This window comes from Mobula birostris, chromosome 16 (assembly GCF_030028105.1).
Source record: "Mobula birostris isolate sMobBir1 chromosome 16, sMobBir1.hap1, whole genome shotgun sequence".
NCBI lineage: Eukaryota > Metazoa > Chordata > Chondrichthyes > Myliobatiformes > Myliobatidae > Mobula > Mobula birostris.
Genome location: NC_092385.1, coordinates 39,554,113 through 39,577,921, shown reverse-complemented (window position 1 = coordinate 39,577,921; position 23,809 = coordinate 39,554,113).

The following is a 23,809-nucleotide window of genomic DNA, read 5'->3' as shown; positions in this document are numbered from 1 at the left end:
TTTATTTTCTTTTGGGCATTCACGGTAAATACAAAGAAAAACAATAGAATGACCATGACTAACAAGATGGACAAACAACCAATGTGCAAAAGACAACAAATTGTGGAAGTACAAAAAGTAATAATAATAAATAAGTAATAAATATCCAGAACATGAAGTGAAGAGACCTTGAAAGTAAGCCAATAGGTTGCTACATCTCCTTCCTGATGACAGAAGCGAGAAGAGAGCATGGCCTGGATGGCAGGAGTCCTTGATGATGGATTTGCTTTTCTGTAACAACATACTATGTAGATGTGCTCAGTGGTGGGGAGGCTTTACCCGTGATGGACTGGGCTGTATTCCACTACTTTTTGTAGACTTTTCCATTCAAGGGCATTGATGTTTCCATACCAGTCTGTGATGCAGCCAGTCAATAAACTCCACCAAACATCTAAGTTTATCGAAGTTTTAGATGACATGGCGAATCTTCACAAACTTCTCAGGAAGAAAAGGCACTGCTGTGCTTTCTTTATAATGGCACTTGCGTGCTGGGCCCAGGACAGATCTGTGAAATGATAACATCATCAAGGAATTTAAAGTTACTGACCCTCTCCACCTCTGATTCCCCCGATGAAAACTGGCTCATGGACCTCTGCTTTCTGCTTCCTGTAGTCAATAATCAGCTCCTTGGTGTATTTATTTATTTATAATTCTTTGGGGAATGTGTTGCAACATATATTAGATATTCTCAGCAAAAAATGGCTTTGAACTCCGAACAGCAAAGTCGTTCATTGAAAATACATCCTTAAGTATAAAATGTGTAATAAATAAATAAATATCAATTTTGAGAAGCATCAGAGCTCTGCATATTAGCCTAGAAATTGGATCTGTTTGTATAATATGCATGCAACAGTTATTTTGCACATTAGATCAGGCAAGCAATTATTTCTGGCTTGAGCAAAAATCATTGGGGAAGTTAGTTCAGAAAGTTTCTCCGCATGATTCCACTTGATGCTTCTGATAATCTCTTGCCAGTCACACAGCCAATTGTGGTTGTGCAGCCACAGTCAGATAAAATTTGGATCTTTTGGGAGAAACCTGCTACACATTATTAAACCACAAAATAGTCAGGAGCACATGGTGCAGGTTCAAGAATGAGAGGTCCCATTGATGTCCTGGATAGAGCATCAGCCTTCCCCACATATCAAAGGCCAGATAATTCACTAGAGCTTTCTTTGTGGATTGCAGCCGTGTTTGTTACAATTACAATTACCAACAGGCTATGGGAGAGCTTCCTTCTACAAGCCATTAGATTTTTAAATTCGCATGTCTGTACATTGCAACAGAGTCAAAACACAAGGATTTTTACTCCCTCACGTTGTGGGATGGATGTAAGATTTAAATAAATTCTAATTCTAATACTTATGACCCGTATGCTGAGGCCTTGATCATCCTAAAACTTGGGGCCACATTGGTTTAGGAATCAATCTGAATGATTCATCGTATGGGAGTGGCCATCCCTTCCCCCAGAGCTTCCCTACCCCTACCACAGCTTTCTTTCTTGCTATACCTTGGCTGGCATGGGAAGCGCAATGATGAGGTAGTTGTTAACTCTATGTTGAGGTGTTCACAAAAACTGTAGAAGTCCTGAGTTAGTGCATTCTTTCCATGATAGACACCAGAGCTAAACTTTCATTGTGTTTATGAGCAATTTAGCTCCTCTTTTTCAGGATGGTGCAAGGTGGTCTTACTTACCATGCTCACTTCACCAAAAGAGGATGAATTCCAATGACTTTTGTTTATAGGTTGGGAACTACAGGATAACTATCTCTGAATTTCTAACCTGAACTTAGCAATGGAGCATTATCTTGGACTTTGCGCTACCTTGGATTTGTCTTCAATTGTCTTTTTATCACTTTAAAGTCTTGTATTATTTATATTCTGAGTTTTTGTACCCAAGTATACGTGCTGCTGCTGTATGCAAGTCTTTGTGGTATCTGTATGTGACCATACTAGTGCGTCTTACAATAAACTCAACAGAAAAGACTGTATAATTACCTTAAGTGTGATTTATTCTCTGGCAAAAAAAATTGAACCAAAATAATGATCCTACAGATCTGTGAGTAAATGTACTTGGTAGCCCGTATCAGTTGATAGAGTCAGACAGAATTGAAAGTGGAAACACAGCTGGCTCAAGGGGCAAAATGGGAAGATGTTAAGTGATGCGGCAGGCTCAAGTATTTTGCGGGGTTTAGGTAGCCATGCCTTTGTGATGAAAGGGATAAAAAGCACAGAGGGACTTTGGACAATTGAGTGGAATTGGTGAACTTGTAGTTAACAACATAGTACTTGTATATATCTGTAAAATCTAAACTGCTTGAGTTAAGCATGTGGTCTGGCGCGATGGATTGCTGGCTCATACAAACCATGAACTGCACACTTTATTTCTCACTCTGTGTCGACTTGGCAAATCTCAGCTAGGGGGAGAGAAGAGGGTAGGGGTTGATGTAATTTTCTCATTTAGCCAGTGTAGTACAGGACTCCGTAAGAAAAATGAGCAAAGGCTTCTTTACTGTAACTCTGTCCTTTTATCCTTGTTGGGAAGTGTCTGCTTGTGGACATTGGATGAGCAAAATGTCAAACTGAGCTCTGATGCTTCTCAGAGTCGGTATTTATTTATTACACGTTTTATACTTAAGGATATATTTTCAATGAAGGACTTCGCTGTTTGGAGTTCAAAGCCATTTTTTGCTGAGAAATTTCTAATGACTAAACAAAGCAGTTGGCAGCACCTGTCTAAAAATATCAAAACAAAAGAGATAAAGCAGCAATGTATAACTTAATACATCTGATATTTTAAAAAATTCTTAGTCTGTGCTACTCATTACCTAGTAGTGATCTCAAAATAGAATGCTAAAGCTTCGTATATTCCCCTTTTAAAATTAGAGATAAGGTTGAGAGATCCATTCAAATGGATTCTGAGGTGCCATTTCAGAACAAGAACTAGGTGAACTATTTCAATCGATTTATTTCCGCTGCACTTAAATGTAACTCCTTAGCCATATGGCCACCTAATGTTTAGAAGAGATGTGGCCACTAATCTCGTAGCATTTGTATTCATATTTTTTCCTTCAAAATTTTCTTTCTATTTGTTCCCCCCAGTTTCCATTCCATAGGCGTCAGACTTCCTACCAGTTTCAAATCTACCTTTTTCCTCCTGTTATCTTGCTGTGTTTTATTTCGATACTGTTATCAGGCCGGCTGTTTAGCTGCTATCAGACACACTGCAGTGTTGCTCTGCAATGAGTAATGAACAAGGGCAGTGCAAATAATTAATTATAAACTGCTTCACGTTACTGATTATAGCTTGTTTGATCCAACGTGACTGAGTGAGCTTCAGACTGTGGCAACACTGCAGGTGTGTCATACAGCTGCCCGGGCTATTTCCGATTTTTAGTTAATCCACTCTTATGTTTAGTTGGGAATCCTTTAACTGATACTCCTCACAGCCACCATTTGCCCCAGGAATAATTTACTATACCATGCTTTATTTAATATAGTAGTGAGGTTTACTTGAGATCTAAATTCTGTACTGTGACAGTTAGTAAACCTTTAAGACAGATTGATGCTTTAACTGCTATAAAATAGTAACACTTCTATCAGATATAGTCTTAATTCTTAATTATTATCATTCAATTATCTCACTTGACTGATAATGCAGAATAAATGAAAAACCAAAGGTCAATGCAATGAATACTTCTCCATTGATAGTGTATTCAGAAGGCAGAAGCTTTATTTATTTGAGAGAGAAAATAACTTGGAAGCTGAATTTGCGTTTTATAGATAAATATTTTAGAGATGTTTTCCTTCATTGACATGACCAACATTGTTGGATTTGTACACAATTTATTTTCTTACCTCTGTGATGTTCCAATGTGCTAGTCAATGGGCTGTTCTGCGTGTTTCGTGCAACACTCTTGTGCTGCTGAAGTGCGATGGTGCTGTGGAGCCGAAACTATTTCATACTGATGCAGGGTGATTAAACAATCCCACCTTTTGCACGACAATCCAGCATTCAGGTCGTAAACTGTGTGATCTGACTTCATTTGAAATTTGTCTCATAGTTTATGATCCAAGTGACTGTTACACATCACAATAAAGTGATTTTGCCAAATGACTTTGTTTCTGAAATAAATAATTAAGAATCTGCACTAATGTGTAAATAGCAATCTTACAGCATTTAAAATGCAATGTAAATCGGTTTGCACGGAGCATCTGTTTATGCTTGAACCCAGTTAATGAGCTAGCCACGTTTGCTTTCCTTAGCCTGAATTAACCATGTCAGAAGTGACTGGGAACATTGCTGGAGCTGGAAGTGAAGCCGTGTGTGTGGATGCTTCTGGGGCTAGGAGCATGACAGGAGTGTGGTGAGGAGCTTGGAGCGGGGCTGGATATGGTGGAAATGGGGTCAAATGTACGGATGGAGCGCAACTGGCATGGAGAAAATGAGGAAGTGTGCAGCCAAAAGGTGGCCAGGAATGGGGCTGGGATTAGGAGCGGGAGATCTGAGCTCAATTGGGAAAAGACCAGGTAAAAGGCTGGGAGCCTGGGCTAGTGTGGTGACCATGGCTGGAACCTAGGAATTGGAGACATCCAAGAATGTATTTATAATGCCCTGCAAGACAGGGAAATGGCAGTGCTGAATGGAGGGGCGTTTGAGAGGGCAGGAGGAGTCAGAGGGTTTTGAGCAGCGGTCCCCAACCTCCAGGCCGCGGACCAATACATTGCTGCGAAGAATGCAGCAGTACAGCGGTAAGGCTGATTTATACTTGTGCATCAAATGTACGCCGTAGGTACAGCGTAGCCACGATCCCTATGCTGTATCTAAGCTGAACCCTACGCTGTAGCCTAATGCACACCTCTCCCAAAATGTAACTACGTGTCACGGTGATGCAGACCACAACAACTGTGATTGGTCCACCTGGTAGCATTGCATTTCCTCCTATGCTGCAATATCTTCCCACTGGGCGACTGAAGGGCAGGGAAGGAACTCTGGCTGCAATGCTTTCCGGAAAGCTTTACAGACGTCCGAAATTATGGAGGACCTTGTACTTGACGCCAGTTTGTAGCTAGCTGCTACAGCCTGTTGACTTCCACCTGAAGCTAAAACTTGAATTATGATTGCCAGTCTCTGAGTATACTGTGGGTACACTGATGCGAAATAAATGGTTGGAGACGATGAACCAAATCGTCAAATCTTCCTGCCGACATCCGAAAATATTTGAAATGCATTTCCTCGTCCATGCCTCTTAGTGGCCGGACAAGCACAGAAAACTCACCCTCCTTCAGTTTCAGTCGCCATTGTTTGAAGTTTGAGTTTCTTCGTGTTGATTTTTCACATGAGGAAACTCAACACAGTGGCATAGAAACCCCACCGCCAACTAGAGTTTTGGCGGTGAATTGCAGAGCAACGCAGACACACCAACGCACAAGTATAAATGTTCACAACGGCGCAGCCCACTTGTGTAGGCTACGGTGCAAGCAAGTACACACAAGTATAAATCAGCCTGTAGTCAGAACGCATCCAGCACATCTTTAAGAGAAAAGCTGAAATAAACAAGCTAATTAATTAGGTGCTGCCCGGCATGTAAATGTCGGCCCAGATCAGAGGCGACGCAATCGGCAATGAACCTCTGATTTGGGTCCACATTTACGTGCCGGGCGGCACCTAATTAATTAGCTTGTTTATTTCGGCTTTTTTCTTAAAGACGTGCTGGGTGTGTTCCGACTACCACTGCACCGCTGCGTTCTCCACAGCAATGTATCGGTCTGCGGCCCGGAGGTTGGGGACAATTGGTTTTGAGGAAGTCAAAGAGTTCACAGGAGGATACTGAAAGTGAAAGAGTTTAGAAATGGAGGTTGAAAAGATGGATGAAAGAGGTGAAGTTAGGAGAGAGTATGTAGTTATTTTCACAATTGCACTATTCATGTAGAAGAATTGAAATACTTCTTTCAAATTGAGAGCCTTGAGTATTATATAATGCTATAGGAAGGCAATAAACAGTTTCTAACTCTTGCACCAGCATAAGAAAGAAGTAGTTTGATTTTTGAAGCACTGACAGCAGATTTTTTTTCCCAGAATGAAAGTGCCAACATTTATGGCAAAGTGTTTTGAATGACCCTTGTACTAAATTGTGGTTTGCCTTTTGCTAATAATCGAAAGGTCACCTTTAAAGCAGGAGAGGTCATTGAAAGCGGTCAGTGACAGACGTTGCATTGTAAACCAATGCCCTTGGCAGTAAAGATTAAACAAAGATCACTCAAACCAGACTTGTTTGCAGTGTTTGATTGAGGATGAGGACATGGGTGAAAGGGAATTCTACATTATTTTTCTCTATACAATGATACAATGAGATAACTGGGTCTGTGCTACCAGTCCTACTTGTAGAGGAATATTCAAGAGTGGAATGACACACAAAGCAACCTTGCCACTTGCCAAACAAGAATTGCCACTCTGTAGAAGAGACATATTTTTTTGATCAATGTGAAAATGCAAAACCAGTAATCTCCTGGCTGATGTCTGTTTGAAATGCAAATACTAATATCTAAAACGTGGTGCAATGTTTTTCAGATGATAGACAGCAATGTGATGAAAGACTCAGATCTAGCAAAGACAATTAAACTCATAGTGTGTCTGCCTTGACAGTACAGGCACCCTGGAATAAGTATTTTCAACAATGAACATATCTGGTCATCTGAAAAGTGTTCTACAATAAAATAAATCCTAATGTGTGGTGAGTACGTTTTATTCTTGACTGCATGGGCCTCGATGGCAAGCTGTGGAATGACAAAGTACCTTTATGAATAATCGCTTCAAAGAAATTTGCAATCCATTGGAAGCATTGCACTATAACCAGTACAGCAGGGGTGGCCAACCTTTTACATTCCATGCGTCAAATTTTTCACGCACGAGTTCAGATGCGATTTTTTTCATGCACGAGTTCTATATTAACATATTTTTACAAGAATTGTGGGGGTACAAGAGTTGTATGGCGCATTTGAACTCGTGTGTGAAAAAATTGACAAGTGGAATGTAAAAGGTTGGCCACCCCTGCAGTACAGCATTAGGTGAGCCCTTTGAAAGAAGAATAATGCTTAATTGTTAATATTGTTATGTTTTGTTCTAATGATTTTGCTTATCAGTGTTGTAATAAATACCAATTTCTCTTTTCAGCCTTTTCGTAGGGGACCGAATTTTGAGCACCACTTCCCTGGATGTGGCTGAAGATGTGCAGAGAATTGGATGTTCATTTGGGATATTCCTTTTCAAGAACTCATGTCCTGTTTGAAGAGAATGAGAACTTGGCTATGCCTCACAAATGGTAAAAGTGGAACACAAATCAGATGCCAGGGGGATCTTTGCTCACCTTGACTAGATTTCCTGCGCCATTACCTTCTTCTTACCATTGGTCTCCTGACATTGTGAACTTCATGGTACACCTTATTCCAATGTTAATAAAGAATTGAATAGATTGATTGCTTCCTAGGTGGTTGCTTTTAGCTGTCAGACATACATCCATAATATTCTAATTACTACAATAATGGCAAAAGTGTAGCAATGATTTTAAATTTAGACATTTATTAGATTTTTTGTAGAGTGCTATGCAATTAAAAATTGGTTTAACACAAGTTAAATTATGTTTGAAAACATGTCCAGATCAGTCATGCTAATTATAAAATTCAGCCCCAATGCTGCCTGTCATGCTTTAAGCTTCACCCCAATATGATATCAATGGTGTGGCCACTGTTGTGACTGTGATCCAAGTCACCAGAAAGACACTGGAGCTGGTGATATACAAGCCTTTATCTATCACAGCAAACAGGCATTCTTCTAGAGAGACTCAAAACGCAAAACTACGTCATGCTTTTTATGCCCTTAAGATCAATGTAGTAATTCAATACAGATTTTACGGTCACAATGACATCCTTTACTTCAATACTTTGGGATGACAGTGTTTACTTTGAGTTGCATTATTTACAGTGGGAGACACTTCTGAATGTTCAAATACCTTTATTTACCGAGACAAACTAATTATGAAGTTCCCTGAACTTATTTTACCATGGTGCAAATTACTTAAACCCATAGTTGCATGGATTAATGAAGGACAAGCCCATTGTCTTAACGTTTGGCTGATACGTATGCAAACACCACAGGATCAACATTTTGCAAACCATATCCTTTAGTCTGTGGGCCAGCCTGTGCTTTTAACTTCAGTTCACTGCTTGCAATTTACAATAAGAACTGAAGACTGGTTCTTGCTTGAATTAATATCTATAATATTCACATAACTCCAGAATGCTCGCCAACAGTCACGTGAAATGAAGTCATTCCTACTAACACAATGGATCGACAGATGACGCAATAGCCACAGCTCTACACACCGTCCTTACACATCTGGAGAAGAGGGATGCTTATGTGAGAATGCTGTTCTTGGACTACAGTTCAGCATTCAACACCATAATTCTCTCCAGGCTCGACAAGAAGCTCATAGACCTCGGCCTTCACCTGGCCCTGTGTAGCTGGATCCTGGACATCCTGTCAGATTGCCGGCAGGTGGTAAGAGTGGGCTCCCTCACCTCTGCCCTTCTGCCTCTCAACACAGATGCCCCTCAGGACTGTGTACTAAGCTCCCTCCTTTACTGTCTGTATGCCCATGACTGTATTACCAACAACAGCTCCAATCTGCTAATTAAATTCGCTGATGACACTAGACTGGTTGACCTAATCTCAAATAATAATGAAGCAGTCTACAGAGAAGAAGTTATCACCCTGACACAGTGGTGTCAAGTGTGAAGGGATCCAGGAGTGCCCCTATTACCAGTTTGAAGTGAGACAGAGAGAGACACTTATCATTGATGGTTTGTTTGGAAAGGAGAGAGAGACAGAGTTATTTACCACCGATGAGTTGCTTTTGAAAAGAGAGAGAGAGAGATGAAGATTAACGGTTGGACTGTCACTTTAAGGCATTGGAAGTAACTTTGTATTTTTACTGAGTTTGGAGTTGGAGACAGCACCGAGCAGCTCGAAAGTTGCTATGGTGACTGAAAGCGGTGTTATTTAATCGATGTTGTGATCTTCAGCAGGTTGTTGATATTTCTTCAAGGACTTGTTGCCTGTTTGTGCATTTCCTTTACAGACAAAGGAAGGAGGGACTCTTTGAATGACAGGTGATGCTCAGCCTGGTGAAATAAATGGGAGGTCAGATGATACAGACCTCAGACACATGATCTGGACACTGAATGAGCATTGTTGTGCCTTCAGAGAAAGTGGGTTTTGGAGGATCGATCAGGCGGATCGATCCAAATTGCTATTCCAGTGGTGAAGAAGGGATTGACTGGTGGGGAGTTGTCTATGTGTCCACCCTTGCCGGGGTGATAGCTCCACCACAGAAAACCGGTCCCCCTGGTTAAAGTCACAGTCGGTGACTTGTAAAGGATTTTGGAGGACAACGAGAAGATTGACGGCATCAGCTCACCTAAAAACTCAACTCACTGTCTCTCTCCATCACAACCCAACTAAATACCACGAACTGAACTGAACTGAACTTTACTCAACATCGTAAGACTGTATCTTTTTACCCCTAGACTTAAAGAAGCTTGGTTTTCATACATATATATATATTCCACACTTACTTTTATATATAATCATTGCTAACCTGTTTGATTTAGCTATATTTATATTACTGTACTGCGTAGTTACTAATAAATATTTGTAGTCTATAGCAATACTGGACTCCAAAGTATTTTCTATTTCTGCTGGTTTCTTTATCCCCGTCACAGAGTGACACAAGAAAACAACCTCTCCCTCAACGTCGCAAAAACAAGGGAGCTGGTTATGGACTACAGGAGGAATGGAGACAGGCGAACCCCTACAGACATCAATGGGTCTGGGGTTGAGAGGGTGAACAGCTTTAAGTTCCTTGGCATAAACATCACCGAGGATCTCACGTGGTCTGTACATATCGGCTATGTGGTGAAAAAGGCACAAGAACGCCTCTTTCACCTCAGATGGTTGAAAAAGTTTGGTATACCCCCCCCCCCAACTCTAAGAACTTTCTACAGGGGGCACGAATGAGAGCATCCTGACTGGCTGCATCACTACCTGGTATGGGAACTGTACTTCCCTCAATCGCAGGACTCTGCAGAGAGTGGTGCGGACAGCCCAGTGCATCTGTAGATGTGAACTTCCTACTATTCAGGACATTTACAAAAACAGGTGTGGTAAAAAGGACCCGAAGGATGACCTGAGTCACCCCAACCACAAACTGTTCCAGTTGCTAACATCCAGGAAATGGTACCACAGAATAAAAGCCAGGACCAACAGGCTCCGGGACAGCTTCTTCCACCAGCCCATCAGACTGATTAATTCATGCTGCTGCAACTGTATTTCTATGTTATATTGACTATCCTGTTGCACATAATATTTATTATAAATTACTATAATTGCACATAGCACATTTGAATGGAGACGCAATGTAAAGATTTTTACTCCTCATGTATATGAAGGATGTAAGTAATAAAGTCAATTCAATTCAATTCATTCCCAGAATAAAGAAGGGTCCAGACCTGAAACACAACTTTTTATTCATTTCCTTGGATGCTGCCTGACCTGTTGTGCTCCTCCAGCATTTTGTCTGTTGTTTTGGATTTCCAGCATCTGCAGAATTTCTTGTGTTGGTTGATTCCCAGAATAACGTCTTTTTAGAACACTGCTTGAACCATATTGTCCTGGTGGGGCAAGCCTGAGGTTCCAAATATTCTGGTCCTGCACTTAGATTCTTATCTGACATAGAATTGGTTGTAGAGAAATTTTGGGGAATGGGTTTAATTTGTAATGAAATCTGATAATTTCATAAAGTCCTTTAGAAAGTGCAAGAAAAAGTAATCAATCTTAGTATTTTTAGTACAGCAATTATTTTTGCAAATAATAAAACACAATTCAATTAATTTTAACTTTGGAGGGTGAAATGTGTTACTCACTGTACATTTCATAGTGGCAACAAAATGTAACTGTGACAGCAACAACTGAAAACAACTGTCATTCAGGCAAGTAAGGATTTATGCACAATTTACAAACATTATTATCTCTGTATTCATGTCATGAAACCATTGGAAGGTGTTGAACTGGTTTAGAACATTATAACCCTGTCACAGACTGCCTGGTAGATTTAGATGTAGCACCAGTTGAAAGAGGCTCAACAGATACTGCATATAATGCATTCATGAAGACATTACAGAAAGGAGACCTTTGATCAAGATTTGTTGGTATTATCCCATAAATACAGAGCATAGGGATAATCTTGCTATTCAGAAACAGTATTTAAACAATGCTCTATGGCTTTTTTTCTTTGGAGCACATCAAATATTGTTGCTTCTACCTTTTCTGAGCACTTTGACTAATGTCCCCTTAAGTGTGTTTCTCTCAGATTCTTTATACCTTTTGAGGCAAACAAAATGGCACAGGTCTTATACAAAGGAAGAGGAAAATGATGTTCCCGACAGATGTCAGCATCTTATCCTCATCAGAGCATGAACTCGTTAATAGCAAGGTGACAATGCCAGGAGATGAAACAACAAAATGGAGGGTCACCTAGGAGGACAAGACCCAATAGCCAGCCGTGTTCAGCTGAAGGAATTGCTAGCATATCGCAGTCTAATTCTGGGAGACACTGCATAAATCCAGGCTCTGAACACATCAAAATAACGGGAATATAGACTGATCTCACAGCAGTAATCCCACCTGCTCTAAAACACGGGAACCCACTCCCTATGGGAGATGATTCCTTCTACTTGATCTACTCAAAACTAATCAATAAGCTTCAGGACCTTAGCTTCAATACATCCTTGTGGAATTGGATCCTTGATTTCCATACTTGCAGACCCCAGGAAATTTGGATAGGCAATAACATCTCCTCCACAGTCTCCACCAGCACAGGTGCACCACAAGGCTGTGTGCTTAACCCCCTGCTTTACACTTTAGACTGTGTGTCTAAGTACAGCTCTAATGACATATTCAAGATTGCTAATGACATGTGCACTGTTAAAAACAACTTGGAATATCTTGCGAAGGCCAAGGCAGATGTAACTTTTCTGCAAGAGTCTGAGCTTTTGCATGAGTCAGAGGTGATCGCGATGGTGGTCCCATAGTTTGTGTGTGTGGTTGAGAAGCAGAGGTTTTTGTGCTTCTGGCCTGGGTATCCTGCTGAGGGTGACTTCAACAGCATCATCAATGTGCCTGGACTACGTGGCAGTGCTGACTGCAGACTGGACAATACCCTCAGACTCCTGATTGGAACGGTTAAAGATGCAAAGTTGTGCAATTCTATCAGCACCCCTGCTGGTGGGGTACATCCATAAACCACCTTGGAGCCTAGGCAAAGCAAAGAGGTAAGTTACTCCCATATCTCCTTTTTACTCTAACTTAAGAATAGTGGGTATGACTGCCAGGCCAATTTTCTGCTCTGGGTGTTATGTGGGATATCCAGGAGACTTCCAGCCACCCTGATGGCCACATCTGCGTTAGGCGCATCGAGCTGCAGCTCCTTAGAGACTGAGTTAGGGGACTAGAGCTGCAGCTCCATGACCTCCAGCTTGTTAGGAAAAGTGAGGAGATGATCGATAGGAGTTACAGCCAGGTAGTCACACAGGGGGCATAAGAGACAGATAAGTGGTTGACTGTCAGGAGAGGAAAGGGAGAACATCAGGTAGTGGAGAGCATCCCTGTGGCCATCTCCCTGAACAATAAGTACTCCATTTTGAGCATTGTTGGGGCGGGGGTGGGAATGACCTACCTGGGGAAGCAACATTGCCTGTGCCTCTAGCACAGAGTCTGGCCCAGTGGCTCAGAAGGGTAGGGAACAGAAGAGGATGGCAGCAGTAATAGGGTCCCTAGTTAGGGGGACAGATAGGCTATTTTGTGTGGGTGAAAAAGAAACACAGATGGTTGTTTGCCTTCCAGGTGCCAGGGTTCGTGATGTTTCTGAACGTGTCCACGATATCCTGAAATAGGTGGGTGAGCAGCCAGAGATTGTGGTACATATTGGTACTAACAACATGGGCAGAAAAAGGGAGGAGGTCCTGAAAGCAGAATACAGGTAGTTAGGAAGGAAGCTGTGAAGCAGGGTGTTAAGGATAGTAATCTCGGGATTGCTGCTTGTGCCACATGGTAGTGAGTATAGGAATAGAATGAGAGGGTGGGCAAATGCGTGGCTGAGGGATTGGAGCCGAGGGCAGGGATTCAGATTTCTGGATCACTGGGACCTCTTCCGGGGCAGGTGTGACCTGTACAAAATGAACGGGTTGTGCTTGAATCGAGGGGACCAATATCCTGGTGGAGAGGTTTGCTAATGCTATTGCAGAGGGTTTAAACTAGATTTGCAGGGGACTGGAACAGAAGTGCAGAGGCAGAGGATGGGCCAGTTGCCGCACAAGTAGTGACAGCTTGCATGGAGTTTGTGAGGAAGGATAGGCAGATGTTAGAGCAAAGATGCACTCGGCCTGATGGTTTGAGATGTGCCTACTTTAATGCAAGGAGAATCATAAACAAGGTGGATGAACTTAGAGCGTGGATCAATACGTCGAACTATGATGTTGCGGCCATTACAGAGACTTGGATGTCTCAGGGGCAGGAATGGCTGCTGAGTGTGCCAGGCTTTAGATGTTCCAAAGAGGCCAGGGAGGGAGGCAAAAGAGGTGGGAACATGGCATTGCTAATCAGGGATAGTGTGATGGCTGTAGAAAAGGAGGAAGTCATGGAAGGATTACCTATTACGTCAGTGTGGGTGGAAGTCAGAAACAGGGAAGGGGCAGTAACTACCGGGTGTTTTTTATAGATCACCCAATAGTAACAGGAACATCGAGAAGCAAATAGGGAGGCAGATTCTGGAATGATGCAATAATAATAGGGTTGTTGTGATGGGAGATTTTAATTTTCCTAATATTGACTGGCATCTCCTTAGAGCAAGGGGTTTAGATGGGAAGGAGTTTGTTAGGTGTGTTCAGGAAGGCTTCCTGATGGAATATGTATATTAGTCAACTAGAGGAGAGGCTGTACTTGATCCGGTATCGGGAAATGAACCTGGTCAGGTGTCAGATCTCTCAGTGGGAGAGCATTTTGGAGGTAGTGATCACAACTCTACCATAATGCTGGAGAGGGATACGAGCAGACAATTTGGAAAACATTTAATTGGGGTAGGGGGAAATATGATGTTATTAGGCAGGAACTTGGGAGCAGATGTTCTCAAGGAAATGCACGGCAGAAATGTGGCACATGTTCACGGAAGATTTGCATGGCATTTTGCATAGGTATGTTCTATTGAGGCAGGGAAAAGATGGTAGGATAAAAGATCTATGGTATAAAAAGGACGTGGAAAATCTAGTTAAGAAGAAAAGAAAAGCTTACGAAAGATTCAAGAATCTTGGTATCGATAACACAATATACTAGAAACTTACAAGGGTGCCAGGAAGGAGCTGAAATTAGGAGAGCTAGAAGGGGCCATGCGAAGGTCTTGGCGGGCAGGATTAAGGAAAGCCCCAAGGCATTCTACAGGTATGTGAAGAGCAAGAGGATGAGCCATGTCAGAAACGATAGTGGAAACATGTGCATGGAGCCGGAGGAGGTAGCTGTGGTACGTAATGAATGCTTCAGTATTCACCACTGAAAAGGACCTTGGCAATTGTGGAGATGACTTACAGCAGAGTGAAACACTTGAGCATATAGACATTAAGAAAGAGGATGTGCTTGATCTTTTGAAAAGCATTAATTTAGGTAAATTGCCGGGACCAGACGAGAGATACCCCAGTGTACTGAGGGAAGTGAGGGAGGAGATTGCTGAGCCTCCTGTGATGATCTTTGCATCATCAATAGGGACAGGAGATGCACTGGAGGAATAGAGAGTTGCAAATGTTGTTCCTTTCTTCAAGAAAGTGAGTAGAGATAACCCAGGACATTAAAGACCAGTGGTCTTACTTCAACGGTGGGCAAGTTGTTGGAGAAGATTCTAAGAGGCAGGATTTATAAGCATTTGGAGAGACATAATCTGATTAGGAATAGTCAGCATGGCTTTGTCGAGGGCAGGCTGTGTTTTACAAGCCTGATTGAATTCTTTGAGGATGTAACAAAACATATTGATGAAGGTAGAGTGGGGGATGTAGGGTATATGGATTTCAGTAAGGCATTTGTTAAGGTTCACCATGCAAGATTCACTCAGAAAGTAAGGAGGCATGGGATCCAAGGAGACCTTGCTTTGTTGATCCAGAATTTGCTTGCCCACAGAAGGCAAAGTGTGGTTGTAGACGGTTTGTATTCTGCATGGAGGTTGGTGACCAGTGGTATTCCGCAGGGATCTGTTCTGAGACCCCACTGCTTTGTGATTTTTATAAATGACCTGGATGAAGAAGTAGAAGGGTAGGTTAGTAAGTTTGCTGAAGACTCAAAGGCTAGGTGTGTTGTGGATAGTCTGGAGAGTTGTTAGAGATTACAGCGGGACATCGATAGGATGCAGAACTGGGCTGAGAAGTGGCAGATGGAGTTCAATCCAGGTAAGTGTGAGGTGGTTCATTTTGGTAGGTCAAATTTGAAGACAGAATATAGCATTAATGGTAAGACTCTTAGCAGTGTGGAGGACCAGAGAGAACTTGGGGTCTGTGTCCATAGAACACTCAAAGCTGCTGCAAGGCTGACAGTGTTGTTAAGAAGGCATATGGTGTGTTGGCATTCATCAACCGTGGGATTGAGTTCAAGAGCTGTGAGGTGATGTTACAGCTATATAGAACCTTTGTCAGATCCCACTTGGAGTACTGTGTTCAGTTCTGATCACCTCACTACAGGAAGGGTGTGGATACTATAGAAAGAGTGCAGAGGAGATTTACAAAGATGTTGCCTGGATTGGAGAGTGTGCTTTATGAGAATAGGTTGAATGAATTTGGCCTTTTGTCCTTGGAGTGACGGAGGATAAGAGGTGACTTGAAAGAGGTGTATAAGATGATGAGAGGCATTGATCATGTGGATAGTCAGAGGCTTTTTCCCAGTGCTGAAATGACTAAAACAAAGGGGCATAGTTTTAAAGTGCTTGGAAGTAGCTACAGAGGGGATGTCAGGGGTAAGTTTTTCACACAGAGAGTGATGAGTGCGTGGAATGCACTGCTGGCGACGGTGGGGGAGGTGGATATGATAGGATATTTTAAGAGATTCTCAGGCACATGGAGCTTAGAAAAATAGGGGGCTAAGCGGTAGGGTAATTCTAGGCAGTTTCTAGAGTAAGTTACATGGTTGGCACAACATTGTGGGCCAAGGGGCCTGTAATATGCTGTATTTTTCTATACACCAGGTCAGATGGCTCAACTGGATAGACTTTCTCCATGTCAAGGGCAGTCAAGATTCACTAACAACATGCTGGCATTATTCTCTGACCCCAGCCTCCTGTCTCTTACTGGAAGACCAGAAGTCAATTAGGCAGAGAGACAAGATAGCTGAATGTAATACTAGTGACCCCAGAGAATATTGAGGAGATTAAGAGATACTATGCAGGCTGGAGAACCGTGAAGACCCTCTTTAACTCCCAGATACATTGATAACAAGCAACCAGAGAGAACAACAAGAATCCTGAACCATGTTCATAATGTTTGACAGAATCAGAGAGAGTTGCTGCAACTTCAGCCTTGCTCTTCGCCTTGGAATTCCCCAAATCACCAGTGATCCAGAGTCCATTCCATGAAGCAGGATGAAACTTGCTCATGCTTCTTGTTCCAAAAAGTTTGTGATCCATGCTCTTGAGAGGAGGGCAGTCCAGTAAAATCCTCAGCTGTACCTACTGAGCATCTGCAGATTCTTCCAGACTGGTCTGGATGCCCGAAAGATCACAGACAGCACAGCTTCACAGAACTTCCTGTCCTCTAGCAAGGAGGCCTTGAATCACAACAATTAGGAGAACCTGGAGCAGCTACTCAGCCTGGAGGCTGCATCTGCTCCTTTGACTCAAATTAAACTCTTGGAAGTGATGGCTTACAGGCTGAGTTGTACTTGGGCCCAAACCTGCTGAAAGTGTACAACACGAGGAATTCTGCAGATGCTGGAAATTCAAGCAACACACATCAAAGTCGCTGGTGAACGCAGCAGGCCAGGCAGCATCTCTAGGAAGAGGTACAGTCGACGTTTCAGGCCGAGACCCTTTGTCAGGACTAACACTGTAACACCTCAACTACAAACAGAAGGGTTAGAAGAGGCATGTCAGGAATTGAAGACCGATCTCACTGTTGATTATGAATTACAAGATCTTGTCCAATGCCTTTATCAAGCAGGTTAAGTCTGCTCTGGGGCAGATGATCTACACAGACCAAAGCTATACCGCCCCTGTCCAGAAAGTCTTTGACAGCATTTAGCTGCTCAGTGATTCCATTGACTATGTGCAGAACAGGGGGGTGGATATGTGTGGTCAACGTGAACCAGGAGAAGGCATTCAACACGGTATCAGACACATACATATTGGTTGTGCTCTCTGAAATGGGCATTCAGAAAATGATTGGGAATTAGATTCAACTGCTCCACACAGATGCTTGTACTGCTGTTGAAATCATTGGGTTGGAGACAAATATCTTCCCTTGAAGTCTGAAGTAGGACAGAGTCACCCATATTCTCCTGTCTTATTGTATGCTGCATACAGCCCTTTGATGAGTCCTTCAGATAGGACACAGGCCTAAAAGTGGAGACATTACCAGACAGTGGAGGCACCCAGGTTAAAGTCTCCTTATGCACCGATGGCGTTGCTATCTTCTGCATAGAGTAGGTCTGAACCAATGGATCAGCACTGACCTGTTTGCATTGGTATCGGGGATCAGAGTCAATGAGTGAGACTATGCTCCTTGGCAAATGGCTTGAATTGTCCTCTGTCTCCTTCAGTACCTGACACCTGAGGATGCTGTGGATCTGGCGTGGCAGTCCGGACCAAAAAATGGACAGTTAATGTTTCTGGTCAAGACCCCACAGCTAGACTTTGTTCCAAGCTCGGTCAGTTTGACCCAACCAGTGAATTAGATAAATAAGAGTGAAAGGTGAAAAGCTTAAGGGGAACATGAGGGGAAACATCTTCACCCAGAGGGTCATGAGAGTGTGGAACGAGCTGCCAGTGCAAGTGATGCATGCTAGCTCAATTTCAAAATGTAGCAATCGTTTGGATAGGTACGTGGATGGTAGGGTATGGAAGGCTATGGTTCCAGTGCAGGTCGATGAGGGTAGGCAGTTTAAATAGTTTGGCACAGACTAGATGGGCTGAAGGGCCTGTTTCTGTGCTGTACTTAACTGTCTCTTTAAGTTACTAATGCAATCAAGCATTCTTCTGGATATGAAGAAGCCACCCTGGGATAGTGTTTCAGTTTGAAGAGTTTATGGATTCAACTATGTAACCCGTGCATTTGAACAAACAGCTGCTGATTATGCTATACAGTCCAGACCTTCAAACCATACACTTCTGAGCTGAACAGACAGTTTGAATTGACAAAGGCTGTCCACAGATTACGACCTACTGCTTGTGCACAGGAACAAGCTGCTTCTCAATTACAGCATGTCTCAAGGATTTTCAAAATCCAGAAATGTTGGAGGGACAAAACCCACTTTGAAACACAATGGTCCTTTAGATTAGCAATCCGAGCACTTTCTTGTTGTTGGAATTGCTCTATATTGGCATCCTAATTTGCTTTAGTGTTCAAAGTTGTGGCTAAATTTCAGACACGATCGATTTCCCAAGGATTTAAAAGGATGCTGTGAAATACAAGTGGTTTTCATTGGACAGACCAGCCTGTATGTTATGTTGTGCAGGTTTGACATTTGAATAAACAGCAATGCAATTCAAACAAGGAAGCCTATTGATCTAAGCAACAGGCAGCTCGCAATTTGAACAGACAGCCTAAGGTTTAACAGGGAATTTATGGATTACACGACACAACTCTGACACTTGAGCAGGTAGCCTGGGGATTCAAAGAGATAGCCCTGGGACTCAGAAAGGATCACATTTTGCAACCCTTGGGATTCAAGCATACATTCCTGTAATTTGAACAGACAATCCATGAATTGCATTAGGCAGCTAACAGATTTTAACAGTCTGCCCTGAGACTTGAACATGTCATCCATCAAGTTGATTTATGCAGAACCAACAACTGGATAGGAAGAACTAATATTCAAAGCACAGCCCATGGATTATGTTTCAAAAATTAGTCTAAAGATCAAACTCTTCATGGAGTAGGCTGCAACTCTCAGGCATTTGAGAGATTTAAAGTGGCTTGCCTGGAATTTGAACAGACAGCAAATAGATCATGGTTTTCTGCCCTGACTTTTAAACAGATAGGATATTGGTGTCTGCTGCAGATAGCCCATTAGGTTTGTTTAGCAGAGCAGGTAGGCTCAGGAAAACATTAGGAGTAATGCTTACATTTGGAAAGAATGAAGTGGATCAGAAAAAGATTTAAGATTAAAAGAAGTCAGCCTTTTGAACTTGTGTCATTCTACTGAGTACAGCAGCAAGTGGCGCTGTTTGAATGGACAGCTTGCAGATTGCATAGCACTTCTAGGGAATTCGATGAAACTGAGCACAGAGATTCAAATGGAGTGGCTTGGATTTTGGTCAGACAGCCTCGGATATGCAGTGGCCTGGGATTTGAATGGACAGTTTATGCATAACCAGGGCTGTGTTTACTTATAAAGTAGCACAATGCAATGACAGGGTTTCAGCTCGAAATGTCGACTGCACTCTTTTCCTAGATACTGCCAGGCCTGCTGAGCTCCTCCAGCATTTTGTGTGTGTTGCTCGGATTTCCAGCATCTGCAGATTTTCCCTTGTTTGACAACACAATGACATCTTTCCTTGAGTAATTGACATTCTCACTTCCCTTAAGACACTGACTTTGTGAGAGGTGCCACATCCTTGTGATTATCCTTCCGGTGGAAAATTTGGTGGAGGATTCCATGGTTACTTGAGGGAATTGTGTGAACTCAGTTATGCACAATACTTTCCAGCCAGGAAGCCCTCATCACTACTCTGGCCTCGGCCATCATATTTACTAAATTGGTGTCTTTGATTGCTTCTCATTGCTCATTGGAAACCTTGGCCATGTCTTTAGGACACTGTATAAAAGCTGGAGGGTTCAGATGTAGTACAATGGGGGTGAATGGTCTCCTATTGTACGACATGTTTCCATGATGTTAATCTTTGAAATTACACCATGGACGTCCAGAACATACCGTACATCTGCAGAACGTAAGTGGACAGATTGTTCTTAAGGTATCCAGCTCTAGGACTTGAAAATGAGTCTATGTATCAAACCACACAGCCCTGAGATTCGAAATGCTGCACATTAATAATATTCAGAGACCCTAGAAAGGTTCAGAGACTGCAATAATTCCTACAGTATTATTTTGGAGGAACCAGAAGTCAAGTGTCCTACTACTTATATGATGCAACCACCTATGAATAGATGCAAACTTATTTCTACAACCGTAAAGTACTATTATTACTTTTAGTAGATATTTGGAGCTGAATTTTTCTCTTGTTTGTGAAGGGACAACACTAAATTACTTTTCTCTTGACGAGATCAGCTGTGATTTTCTCAAATCCATTTGTTTTTCAGCATGGTCTCAATACAAGGGTCTCTGACCAGTTGAAGAAAATAGTCACATTAAAGGACCCACTAAGATGTGCAGAGTCCAGGCAAGAAAGGACAGATTTATAACTATAAATTAGATTTAAATAATCTACAAAAAGTACCAGTGGCCACTTTATTAGGTATATCTGTTAATGCAAATATTTAATCAGCCAATGCATAAAAGCATGTAGACCTGGTCAAGAGGTTCAGTTGTTCACCAGAATGGGGAAGAAATGTGATCTAAGTATCTTTGACCATGGGATAATTGTTGGAACCAGACGGGTGGTTTGAGCATTTTTCTGAAACTGCTGATCTCCTGCAATTTTCACCGTCTCTAGAGCTTACAGAGAATGGTGTGAAAAACAAAGTACACCCAGTGAGCGGCAATTCTGTGGGCAAAAACGCCTTGTTAATGAAAGAAGTCAGAAGTGAATGGCCAGCCTGGTTCAAGCTGACAGGAAGGCAACATTAAGTCAAATAACCTTACATTACAATAGTGCAGTGCAGAAGAGCATCTTTGAATGCACAATATATCAGACCTTGAAATGGACGGGCTACAGCAGCAGAAGGCCATGAATGTATACTCAGTGGCAACTTTAGCAGGTACAGGAGGTAACTAATAAAGTGGCCACTGAATGTAAATGTAAATTTGTTGGGTCAGGAAAACAACAGAAAAAAATGAACAAATAGACTTAATGTAAAGATTTTCCAACAATATTTTGGTCATCTTTTTAAGAGAAAGACATTGTCAAACAGGAGAGGGTGCAGAAGAGATTTACAAGGATGCTTCCTGGACTAGAAGTATAAGGAGGGATTGGCCAGGCTCAATCTTTGTTCCCTGGAGCATAGGAGATTGAGGGGAAATCTCACAGAAGTTCATAAAATCATGAGGGTATAGGTATAGATAAGGTGGATAATTTTCCCCAGGATTGGGAATCCAGAACACGGGGACACAGATACAAGCTGAGAAGGTAGAAATTTAAAAGAGACCTGAGAGGTAACTTCTTTATACAGAGGGTAGTGACTAGCTGGAACGAACTGCCAGAGGAAGGGGCTGAGGTGAGTACAATTGCAACATTTAAGAAGCATTTAGATTATGAACATGGAGAGGGAAGGGCTTGGAGGGCTGTCGACTGACTATGGGCAACTGGAACCATCAGGGTAGATGCTGTGGTTGGCAAGGATTAGATAGGCCAAAGAGCCTGTTTCTAAGTTTTATTACTCTATATCTTTCTTCTAATTTTTATTCAAGAAAATGAGACTCCACGCATATTTTTTTTCTGGGCCAGACAGGTTATCTCAAAATACCAATTAAAAAAACTCACCCCATCCCAAAATTTTGTAGATGATCTTAAAACCGCTGTACCAATGTTTTCTTCCTCCTCCCCCTAATACCTACTGATTCATTCTGTAACTGACTACGATACAGATGCTGGCAGGCAGATATACCAAGTTTGTGTCGCTGAGTTATCTAAACTACGAAAGCAAAGTAAAATACTGTGCTCGTCAGCTGGAAAGCCTGTGGCAGAGCAAGAGTGTCAGGTCTGTTCAGGTTAGTTCATTGTCAGATACACCAGGGCGTTATTAAATTCCTTGCTTGCACGAAGCTCACAGAATAAGCAGTATATATCTAGTAACAAATACAACGATGAGCACAAAACAGCAGAAATTGTGGTCGAGTGTGAAACCTCTGAAAGTAACACCCGATTTTTTTGTGTTCATGAGTGCATACACAGCTTCAACAGTTGTTGTCCAAGTTTTTCAGTTAATTATAATGTGTCCGATGCTTCACAATCATTCTCAATGCAAATTTTGGCCACAATGACAGCTTAGATTTTAGGTCTGAAATATAATTTGTAAAGTACCACTGCAGTTTAGCTCACAGATCTGTACATCTTAAGAAACAACATTTCTGCCACCTACTTTAACCCAACAATGACATTTTCAATGGATAATAGTGATCATTATTAAGTTTTGGCAATTTCTGTAAAAGTGTATTCAATAAGATCCAGCAGCTGGAATGCGAATTGCTCAACTCATGCCTAAATATCCCTACTTGGGGAAAAGAACTGAGAGCATCTTTCTCCAAGCAATTAATGAGCAAGTATGCAAGATGACAGATAATATTAATGGGGTGGTTATGAGGGAGCATTAGACCTGCATCCAGCTCAGTTATTGAAGAAGTCATTAGGTGTAAGGGGGGGTTAGGGGAGGAGAAAAGGTACATAAATACTGCTTTGGCCGTGTCTTCATGCATTGAACTCTCAGACCCCCATCATTAGAACAGCGTTCATTACTCCACCCACTTCATTACTTATGTAGCTGTCATGATTCAGACAGATATGAGATTTGCAGAATTACGTTTATAGTCTTGTTTCTCATTTGGATATGGACAGCAAAGATATATATATATATATATACACACACTCACACAAAGATATATATATATCGAAGGCTTATTAGTTGCTGTTAGACAGTCAAGCTCAGTGATTAAACTTCATATGCTTTTCAGACTTTGTCACCAAGACGTAGCCAGCAGTTACCGAGCCATCATTTTTAATTAGGACAGTACTTAGTCGATGCTTAAAAGTAATTTCACTTCGTGATTCAATGTGATGGAAGTAAGTATCTAGTCAATATTAATGACATCTGTTCAGCTATATTAATATGTACTGTGTGCAAATACCTTGTGACAAGCAGTTTCTCAGCCTGTTTATTGACGCCTTCTGTAAAATGCAGTTTTTAGCTGTCACAAAAAAACATCAGTAATGTGTCATTTTATTTCAAATTGAGCAGCTATTAGTAAGGTAAGTTCAAAGTTCAAGGTAAACTTATTATCAATGTACATATATGTCACCATATACAACCTTGAGATTTATTTCTTGAGGGCATTCACAGTTAATCCATAATAGAATAATAACATTTAATAGAATCTATTAAAAACTGCACCAACTTGGACATACAACCAGTGTTGCAAAATACAACAACCTGCAAATACAAAAAGAAAGAAATAATAATAATAATAATAATTAAATAAGCAATAAATATTGCTAACATTAGATGAAGAGTCTTTGAAAGTGAGTCCATAGGTTGTGGGAATATTTCAATGATGGAACAAGTGAAGTTGAACAAAGTTCAA